Here is a 9,170-nt window from a genome sequence, read left to right as displayed (position 1 = left end):
GAGTACTGTGTCCAGTTCTGGGCCCCACACTACAAGAAGGACGTGGATAAATTGGAGAGAGTCCAGCGAAGGGCAACAAAAATGATTAGGGGGCTGGAACACATGACTTATGAGGAGAGGCTGAGGGAACTGGGATTGTTTAGTCTGCGGAAGAGAAGAATGAGGGGGGATTTGATAGCTGCTTTCAACTACCTGAGAGGTGGTTCCAGAGAGGATGGTTCTAGACTATTCTCAGCGGTAGAAGAGGACAGGACAAGGAGTAATGGTCTCAAGTTGCAGTGGGGGAGGTTTAGGTTGGATATTAGGAAAAACTTTTTCACTAGGAGGGTGGTGAAACACTGGAATGCGTTACCTAGGGAGGTGGTAGAATCTCCTTCCTTGGAAGTTTTTAAGGTCAGGCTTGACAAAGCCCTGGCTGGGATGATTTGATTGGGGATTGGTCCTGCTTTGAGCAGGGGGTGGGACTAGATGACCTCCTGAGGTCCCTTCCAACCCTGATATTCTATGATAGTGGGTGTCACCCAGGTGTAACTACATTTGAAAGAAAGATGCATAGTCAATATTCATAACTTCAGCGACTAAATTGATACATGCATACAAATAGGATACTCCTATTCAGCAAAACATAACTTTTCCAATGACACCTTACACGACCCATCTTGTACAAAATGCATCATAATTATGACAAATATGGGGTGTAGTGTCAAAGGTAGTTTCTCTCTCCCTTCCCCCAGCAGGTTGGCAGGAAGGCCCATCAGTTCAGCAACCAGGGCTGCAGCAGGGAAGAGGGGCTGACCAGGACTTCTCTGCCTGGGCTTTGCTTAGACCAGGGAAAACCAGAGGGTCACTGATCAGTTCTGGGTCAGCTCCTGCTGGAACCTGCTCCTAGACATGGGCAACTGGATACTTGGGAACAAAATGCCACTGCTGTGTGTGGGAATTAGTGGGAATTAATGGAGTTTTTACTATGGCCAGCCCTAGTCAGGGCACTGAGAGAACAAATGAATCGTTTTCCATGCTAAGGACATCTGAGAGGCTCTTCGCTTTATGGACCTGCTGATGCTTGATGCCGTGTGAACACCAAGTGAAGCTTCCCCCACATTCAAGCTCCTTCTTCTCTGAATTACCTGACAGGGAATAATGTGTGAACTCGGACTGAATCTTTTCCTGCATTTATTGAAGCTTTTCCCACAATCCAAGCATTTATGGGTTCTCTCTTATGTGGACTGTCTGATGTGAAGCAAGGTTTGATCTTCAAATGAAACTTTTTCCAAAGTCAGAGCATTCATAGATTCTGTCTGGTGAGGATTCTCAGATGTTTATGAAGTTATGAGCTGGGCTGAAGCTTTTCCTTTCATCCAAGCATTTATAGGGTCTCTCTCCCACGTGGATTCTCCTGCATCAAATAAGGCCTGAGTGCTGACTGAAGCTTTTCCCACACTCAGGGCATTTATAGGGTAGCTCTCCTGTGTGGATTCTTTGGTGTACAATAAGGGCTGATGGTGCACTGAAACTTTTCCCACAATAAAAGTACTTATATAGTCTCTCTCCTGTGTGGATTCTCCTATGGCAAATAAGGCCTGAGTGCTGACTGAAAGTTTTCCTACAATTTACGCATTCATAAGGTCTCTCTCCTGTATGGATTCTCCCATGCTTTATAAAGCCAGACTGCTGACTGAAGCTTTTCCCACAGCCTAAGCATTTATAGGGTTTCTTTTCTTTGTGATTTGTCTGCTAGGCTGTGGTTTCCTGGGGACCATTGCCTTCTCTTCCACATTCAATGGATTTATCCACTTTCTTCCAAGAGCTGTTTCCCAGCTTCCTCACTGACCTGTGCTGATTACTCCAGGCTTTCTCTGTTCCAAGCACTGGGAAAAATTCCCTTCTCATAAATGTCTCCTGTAGTTCCACTTTCCCAAGACCTTGCTGCTGTGGATTCCCCTCCTCGTTCTCACTCATTGTCTCATCACCTGCTGGGGGAGAGAGAGAGAATCCAGGCAGGAGTCAGTGCCTGGGCTGGCAGAAAAGACACAAAGGGGAATAGCAAAGAGGGAAAACAGAACACAGCAACAGTTGGGGAGACTGAGAAATTGGATTCTGTCTCCACACCCCATCCAAACACTCCCAGGGAAGCGAAGTCAGGGAGAAAACTCCTGACAGCCAACAGGGTGGGTGGGAAGCCATGCGCGATATCTGCCATGATGATATGACACCTGCTGCTGACCAGAGCCTGACCGGGTGAGATGAGGCAGAACTGAGGGAGCTCACCCCACATTTTGGGGATTTTCAGATTTCCTTCATTTGCCAGATAGTTTCTGCATCAGTGTCACTGATTCCTCACCTGTGCAGGTGCCTCTTGGGATGTTGCTTTGGCCTGGAGATCCGGGACCCACGGCTCTTCCCCTGCTTCCAGCCAGGCGATCAGGTCAGGTTTGGGAGTGCGGAGTCCTGCTCAGGAGGTGAAATCAGGCATGATCAGAATGCACTGAGGATTGGTGGAGTATTTGTCACAAAGGGCACATCTTGAGTTTAACCTGACCCCATGATTTCCTGGGGAGCTGTGGGATGTGAACAGAGGGGAACATGGTCACTGAGCCCCCTTGGGAGAGGCCGATGTCTGTGGGGGGAGTTCTCACAGCCTTACTGGGAGTGTTCAGGGTCTGTGGGCTCTGGGGGACTTGCTGAGGCACACACAGCTCTGGTGTTAAACCCCTGCCTATGCCTGAACCCCCAGAGCCCTCCCCACACATGGAGCTAGTCACAGGAAGGGCGGTGCACAGAGGTCCTGTGTGTGAGTGAGAATAGATGCATAGAGGATAATACGCTGTTTCTGCCCCCATGAAAGCTGGAGGGACGGGGATGAATTATCATGTCCATTAGATTCATAACTCCTCTATCCCATTGGAGGGGGTTTGGATGTGAACGCCTCTCTCACAGTGGCTATATGACCCATTCCCCTGCCATGTAACTGACCAGATTCAGAAATGCAGGCCCCGTGGCTTCACATACCTGAGGGGACAGGAATCCTTACCCAGCGAGGTCACAGGCTCATCATTCTCCTGCATGATGTCCCTGCAGAGGGCTCTCTGAGTGGGGTCCAGCAGAGCCCCCTGCCCTGCGGTGAAATACACAGCCACCTCCGCAAAGGTCACTGGCACCTGAAACAACAGGTGCCCCCCGCTCAGTGCCTGCTGCCCCTGCCACAATCCCACTATTCATGGGGGAAGAAGCACAAACCTAGGACAGGTCTGGGAGAGCAGAGGAGCAGAATCCCACCCCACCCTGCTCAGAGTAGCCAGGAGGCTGCAGGGAACAGAGTGGGGAGAGCGCCGTGTCGGAGGAGGGCAGGGTCTTCTCATTTACCACCCACCTCCTAGGCACAGTGGGAGGCAAAGCTCAGTGCAGGGGAACAGGGACAGGAATCCCAGCACCTTCCCTTTGTATTTCATCGCAGTCTCTGCCTAGGGGGCTCAGGCTCCAGTGCTCTGCTCTGTTTTCCCAGCCCTGGCCAGGGGGTTGTTTCCAGTTTCAGAAATGGGGGAATGTTCACACACTCCCAATGGGGCTGTTCATAAATCAGACCCAAGGCTGAGCCTGTCCCAGCAGGCTTATCAGTCCTGTCCCCGCACCTCACCCTGAGTGTTTCCTGCCCCTCCCCCTCTACAGCAACCCTCCCCAGCAGCTCCCCCCAAAATCCCCTCCCTGAGCTGGATCCACCACAGCCATTTCCCTTCCCTGGCCCCAAGGAAGATGGGACAGTCTGGAGCAAACCAGGGTCGTTATTCTGCAGCCTGTCAGGGCGAGAAGGGAAATTCGGGAGGTTTCTGAATTAGTGTTAGTCCATTTCACACCCCGATTCCCCCCAGGCTCTTTCCCTGCAGACAGACACTCGAGACTCTGCCATGCTGGGAGAAGCCTCAGTGACGTCATCACAACACGGACCCAACCTCTCCCACTGGGACTAAACCCACGAGATGCTATTAAACTCTCCCAGGAACAGAGCTTCTGAGCCAAACACCAGAAAAGAGCAGAATCAAAGGAACCACTTTGGGGGATCCCCCCTGACACTGTCCCCCCAGCCGCACATTCCCCCAGCAGCGTGGGCACCAGGCAGAGGCAGGAACTGGCTTTTCCTCTCCCTGCCCCTCCGCTCTCCCAGGAAAGTCAGTCTGCCCAGGGGGCTGCAGTGAATGGAGCTGGGCAAGGCTGGGTGCCCGCAACTCCCTCCCCACTGATTGCTCCAGCTGCCCCTTCCAGTCTCTCCACGCTCCCTCCTGCATGAAGAACTGGTCACTGTCCTGACATTCTCAGGTTATCTCAAGTGCTTATATACAAATGCACAAAGCCTTGGAAACAAGCAGGGAGAACTGGAGGTCCTGGTGATGTCAAGGAACTATGACGTGATTGGAATAACAGAGACTTGGTGGGATAACTCACATGACTGGAGTACTGTCATGGATGGATATAAACTGTTCAGGAAGGACAGGCAGGGCAGAAAAGGTGGGGGAGTAGCACTGTATGTAAGGGAGCAGTATGACTGCTCAGAGCTCCGGTACGAAACTGTGGAAAAACCTGAGTGTCTCTGGATTAAGTTTAGAAGTGTGAGCAACAAGAGTGATGTAGTGGTGGGAGTCTGCTATAGACCACCGGACCAGGGGGATGAGGTGGATGAGGCTTTCTTCAGGCAACTCACGGAAGCTACTAGATCGCATGCCCTGGTTCTCATGGGTGACTTTAATTTTCCTGATATCTGCTGGGAGAGCAATACAGCGGTGCATAGACAATCCAGGAAGTTTTTGGAAAGCGTAGGGGACAATTTCCTGGTGCAAGTGCTAGGGGAGCCAACTAGGGGGGGCGCTTTTCTTGACCTGCTGCTCACAAACCAGGTAGAATTAGTGGGGGAAGCAAAAGTGGATGGGAATCTGGGAGGCAGTGACCATGAGTTGGTTGAGTTCAGGATCCTGACGCAGGGAAGAAAGGTAAGCAGCAGGATACGGACCCTGGACTTCAGGAAAGCAGACTTTGACTCCCTCAGGGAACAGATGGCCAGGATCCCCTGGGGGACTAACATGAAGGGGAAGGGAGTCCAGGAGAGCTGGCTGTATTTCAAGGAATCCCTGTTGAGGTTACAGGGACAAACCATCCCGATGAGTCGAAAGAATAGTAAATATGGCAGGCGACCAGCTTGGCTTAATGGTGAAATCCTAGCGGATCTTAAACATAAAAAAGAAGCTTACAAGGAGTGGAAGGTTGGACATATGACCAGGGAAGAGTATAAAAATATTGCTCGGGCATGTAGGAAAGATATCAGGAGGGCCAAATCGCACCTGGAGCTGCAGCTAGCAAGAGATGTCAAGAGTAACAAGAAGGGTTTCTTCAGGTATGTTGGCAACAAGAAGAAAGCCAAGGAAAGTGTGGGCCCCTTACTGAATGAGGGAGGCAACCTAGTGACAGAGGATGTGGAAAAAGCTAATGTACTCAATGCTTTTTTTGCCTCTGTTTTCACTAACAAGGTCAGCTCCCAGACTGCTGTGCTGGGCATCACAAAATGGGGAAGAGATGGCCAGCCCTCTGTAGAGATAGAGGTGGTTAGGGTCTATTTAGAAAAGCTGGACGTGCACAAGTCCATGGGGCCGGACGAATTGCATCCGAGAGTGCTGAAGGAATTGGCGGCTGTGATTGCAGAGCCATTGGCCATTATCTTTGAAAACTCGTGGCGAACGGGGGAAGTCCCGGATGACTGGAAAAAGGCTAATGTAGTGCCCATCTTTAAAAAAGGGAAGAAGGAGGATCCTGGGAACTACAGGCCAGTCAGCCTCACCTCAGTCCCTGGAAAAATCATGGAGCAGGTCCTCAAAGAATCAATCCTGAAGCACTTAGAGGAGAGGAAAGTGATCAGGAACAGTCAGCATGGATTCACCAAGGGAAGGTCATGCCTGACTAATCTAATCGCCTTTTATGATGAGATTACTGGTTCTGTGGATGAAGGGAAAGCAGTGGATGTATTGTTTCTTGACTTTAGCAAAGCTTTTGACACGGTCTCCCACAGCATTCTTGTCAGCAAGTTAAGGACGTATGGGCTGGATGAATGCACTATAAGGTGGGTAGAAAGCTGGCTAGATTGTCGGGCACAACGGGTAGTGATCAATGGCTCCATGTCTAGTTGGCAGCCGGTGTCAAGCGGAGTGCCCCAGGGGTCGGTCCTGGGGCCCGTTTTGTTCAATATCTTCATAAATGATCTGGAGGATGGTGTGGATTGCACTCTGAGCAAATTTGCGGATGATACTAAACTGGGAGGAGTGGTAGATACGCTGGAGGGGAGGGATAGGATACAGAAGGACCTAGACAAATTGGAGGATTGGGCCAAAAGAAATCTGATGAGGTTCAATAAGGATAAGTGCAGGGTCCTGCACTTAGGATGGAAGAATCCAATGCACCGCTACAGACTAGGGACCGAATGGCTAGGCAGCAGTTCTGCGGAAAAGGACCTAGGGGTGACAGTGGACGAGAAGCTGGATATGAGTCAGCAGTGTGCCCTTGTTGCCAAGAAGGCCAATGGCATTTTGGGATGTATAAGTAGGGGCATAGCGAGCAGATCGAGGGACGTGATCGTTCCCCTCTATTCGACACTGGTGAGGCCTCATCTGGAGTACTGTGTCCAGTTTTGGGCCCCACACTACAAGAAGGATGTGGATAAATTGGAAAGAGTCCAGCGAAGGGCAACAAAAATGATTAGGGGTCTAGAGCACATGACTTATGAGGAGAGGCTGAGGGAGCTGGGATTGTTTAGTCTGCAGAAGAGAAGAATGAGGGGGGATTTGATAGCTGCTTTCAACTACCTGAAAGGGGGTTCCAAAGAGGATGGCTTTAGACTGTTCTCAATGGTAGCAGATGACAGAACGAGGAGTAATGGTCTCAAGTTGCAATGGGGGAGGTTTAGATTGGATATTAGGAAAAACTTTTTCACTAAGAGGGTGGTGAAACACTGGAATGCGTTACCTAGGGAGGTGGTAGAATCTCCTTCCTTAGAGGTTTTTAAGGTCAGGCTTGACAAAGCCCTGGCTGGGATGATTTAACTGGGACTTGGTCCTGCTTTGAGCAGGGGGTTGGACTAGATGACCTTCTGGGGTCCCTTCCAACCCTGATATTCTATGATTCTATGATTCTATGATTCCCATAGGCATTTCCTCTCCAATAGCTACAGCAGGTCTCCCCTTCTCTCCCCGGGGGGCACTGCTGGGGGCGAGGCTCGGGGTCCCAGTTGGGGGGGGGCCGGGCCGGGATCTCTGCATGGGGAGAGTCTCTCGGGGCGGGGGCAGGGGGAATGTCCCTCCCCCGCCCATAGCCAGGGCTCGGGGGGCCCCAGCAGCAGCAGCCGAGGCCCGGGGGGCTGGCGAGGCAGCGACTGCAATTCCCTCCTGCTGCCCGGCTGGGCCCCGGGCTTGCTCCACCCGGCGCCTCCGGGATCCTACCACGCTGGAGTCCCTGGGTCTGGCCCGGGGGGGAGGGTCTGTCTCTTATTTCATGTCTTGTAGCCTCACCCCCCGGCCCTCCAGCAGGGACGTGGGGCCAAGGGGCCCATTGCCCAGGGGCCCAGTGATTTCAAAGCCCCGGGCGGAGGGGATTGATCTGTATTTTTAAATAAAAATGAAGATACAAAATGTCACGAGATCAGTCAATGCCACAACTTACACCCAGTGGGTGACAGACCCCCCCCCATCCCCTGCTGGTGCACCCCACCAGAGATGCCCCAAGACAAACCAACAGCCATGGCCTGGTGCCACCCCACTACCCCTCCCCACAGCCCCGTGCGGCTGCCTCCCCACAAGCCCCCAGGCCCCAGTGTGGCCAAACCCCTCCACAATCCCCCCCCGACTGTCCTCCTCGCCCCCAGCCAGGGTGCAGCCGCCCCACCCAGCTGTGCCACCCCCCCACACCCCCCTCCACAGCCCCTCACAGCCATGCTGTGTCCCCTGGGGCCATGGTGCTGCCCCTCACTACCTCCCAACCCAACTGCCACAGCCATGCCATTGACCCAAGTCCCCGATCCAAGTCCCCTATAGCCTCTCCCTCCCCCAGATCCCTCCCAGACCCAGTCCCCATCCCTACAACCCAATCGCTCCCTGCCGACAACCCCCCTCTCCTCCTCCCACAGCACCAATCCATCCCCTACCCTCCCACAGCTCCCACCACACAGACCCCCTCCACCTCCCAGCTCTGCCACCTCCCCCCACCCGCCACCCCACCCACCCCGTCAGACACCCTCCCCCGCTGGTGCACCAGGGTTTCCCCAAGACCCACCAACAGCTATGAATTAAAAACTCCATAGTGTTAGTTGGGGCCTCCTGGAGCCATGGTCCCTACCTGGAGACGCTGAAATCTCACTCTTGTCTCTCTCCTCCTGCCTCCAGCTCCGAGCCAGGCTCCGGACAGTTACGTGGTGAAGTGGTGAACTGATGATAGTGGAAGAAAAAAATCAAAACCCAAAAGTGAAAGCAAAAGTGCAAGCCGGGCAGGCAAGGCAAATCGCAGGCTGCTGCCATAGACTAGTCCTCCCCCTCCTCCAATAACCCACCCAAACCGGGACACCACAGACCCCATGGACCTCAAACCAACCACCTGGAAGCAGCAGCAAAAAGGCAGCAAGGACATAGGCCGGCAGAGCGTGGAAGGAAAATCAAAAGTCTTTGAAAGCTTTTTTAGTTCTCTGCACATGCTCCCAGAAGAGGATGGGGCAACTGAGAGCCAGTCATGACAAGGGGGAGGTGTCCGAGCCCAACCCTTCTCTCACAGCACTCACCTGGGAAGTGTCCAGCTGCCTAGAGTAGCTCGGGGCATGAGCACCAACCTCAGGGCAGAGTGTTACACACCAGGGCACGCACCCCATGGGGATTGGGAGCTCGATATTTTGATTTCACCCACCAAGAGCCAACTCCCCAGGCACGGTAACAGCCTGAAGAGGGAATCCCAGACACTCCCCTTGGGCACTCTGCTCTGTTGCTACCTAGGCAAGCCTGCCTTTGTGCTCGATCTGTGGTTCAGGGAGGCCTGAGCATGAGCTGGTGCTGCCAGCATCTCCCCGCACTGTCTGCAAGGGAGGAAGGGTTGAACCAGGGTCCCCATGTTTCAGGTCAGTGTGTGGAGCACGGTGCTGTGGTGGGGCTCTCTCC

At 52.9% G+C, this 9,170-nt stretch overlaps 1 long non-coding RNA gene across 1 annotated transcript; it reads right to left on the bottom strand.

Annotated features, from left to right (window-relative positions):
• Positions 1–888: 888 nt before the first annotated feature.
• Positions 889–8,431, bottom strand: LOC119566733. The gene is made up of 4 exons (XR_005225995.2): positions 8,365–8,431; positions 3,032–3,158; positions 2,342–2,448; positions 889–1,973 (listed from the first exon to the last, which is right to left on the bottom strand). It is a non-coding gene; the product is annotated as an uncharacterized LOC119566733 (long non-coding RNA).
• Between the last annotated feature and the right edge of the window lie 739 nt (positions 8,432–9,170).

Source organism: Chelonia mydas, chromosome 5 (assembly GCF_015237465.2).
Source record: "Chelonia mydas isolate rCheMyd1 chromosome 5, rCheMyd1.pri.v2, whole genome shotgun sequence".
Taxonomy (NCBI): Eukaryota; Metazoa; Chordata; order Testudines; family Cheloniidae; genus Chelonia; species Chelonia mydas.
This window is presented reverse-complemented; position numbering and strand designations above follow the sequence as displayed.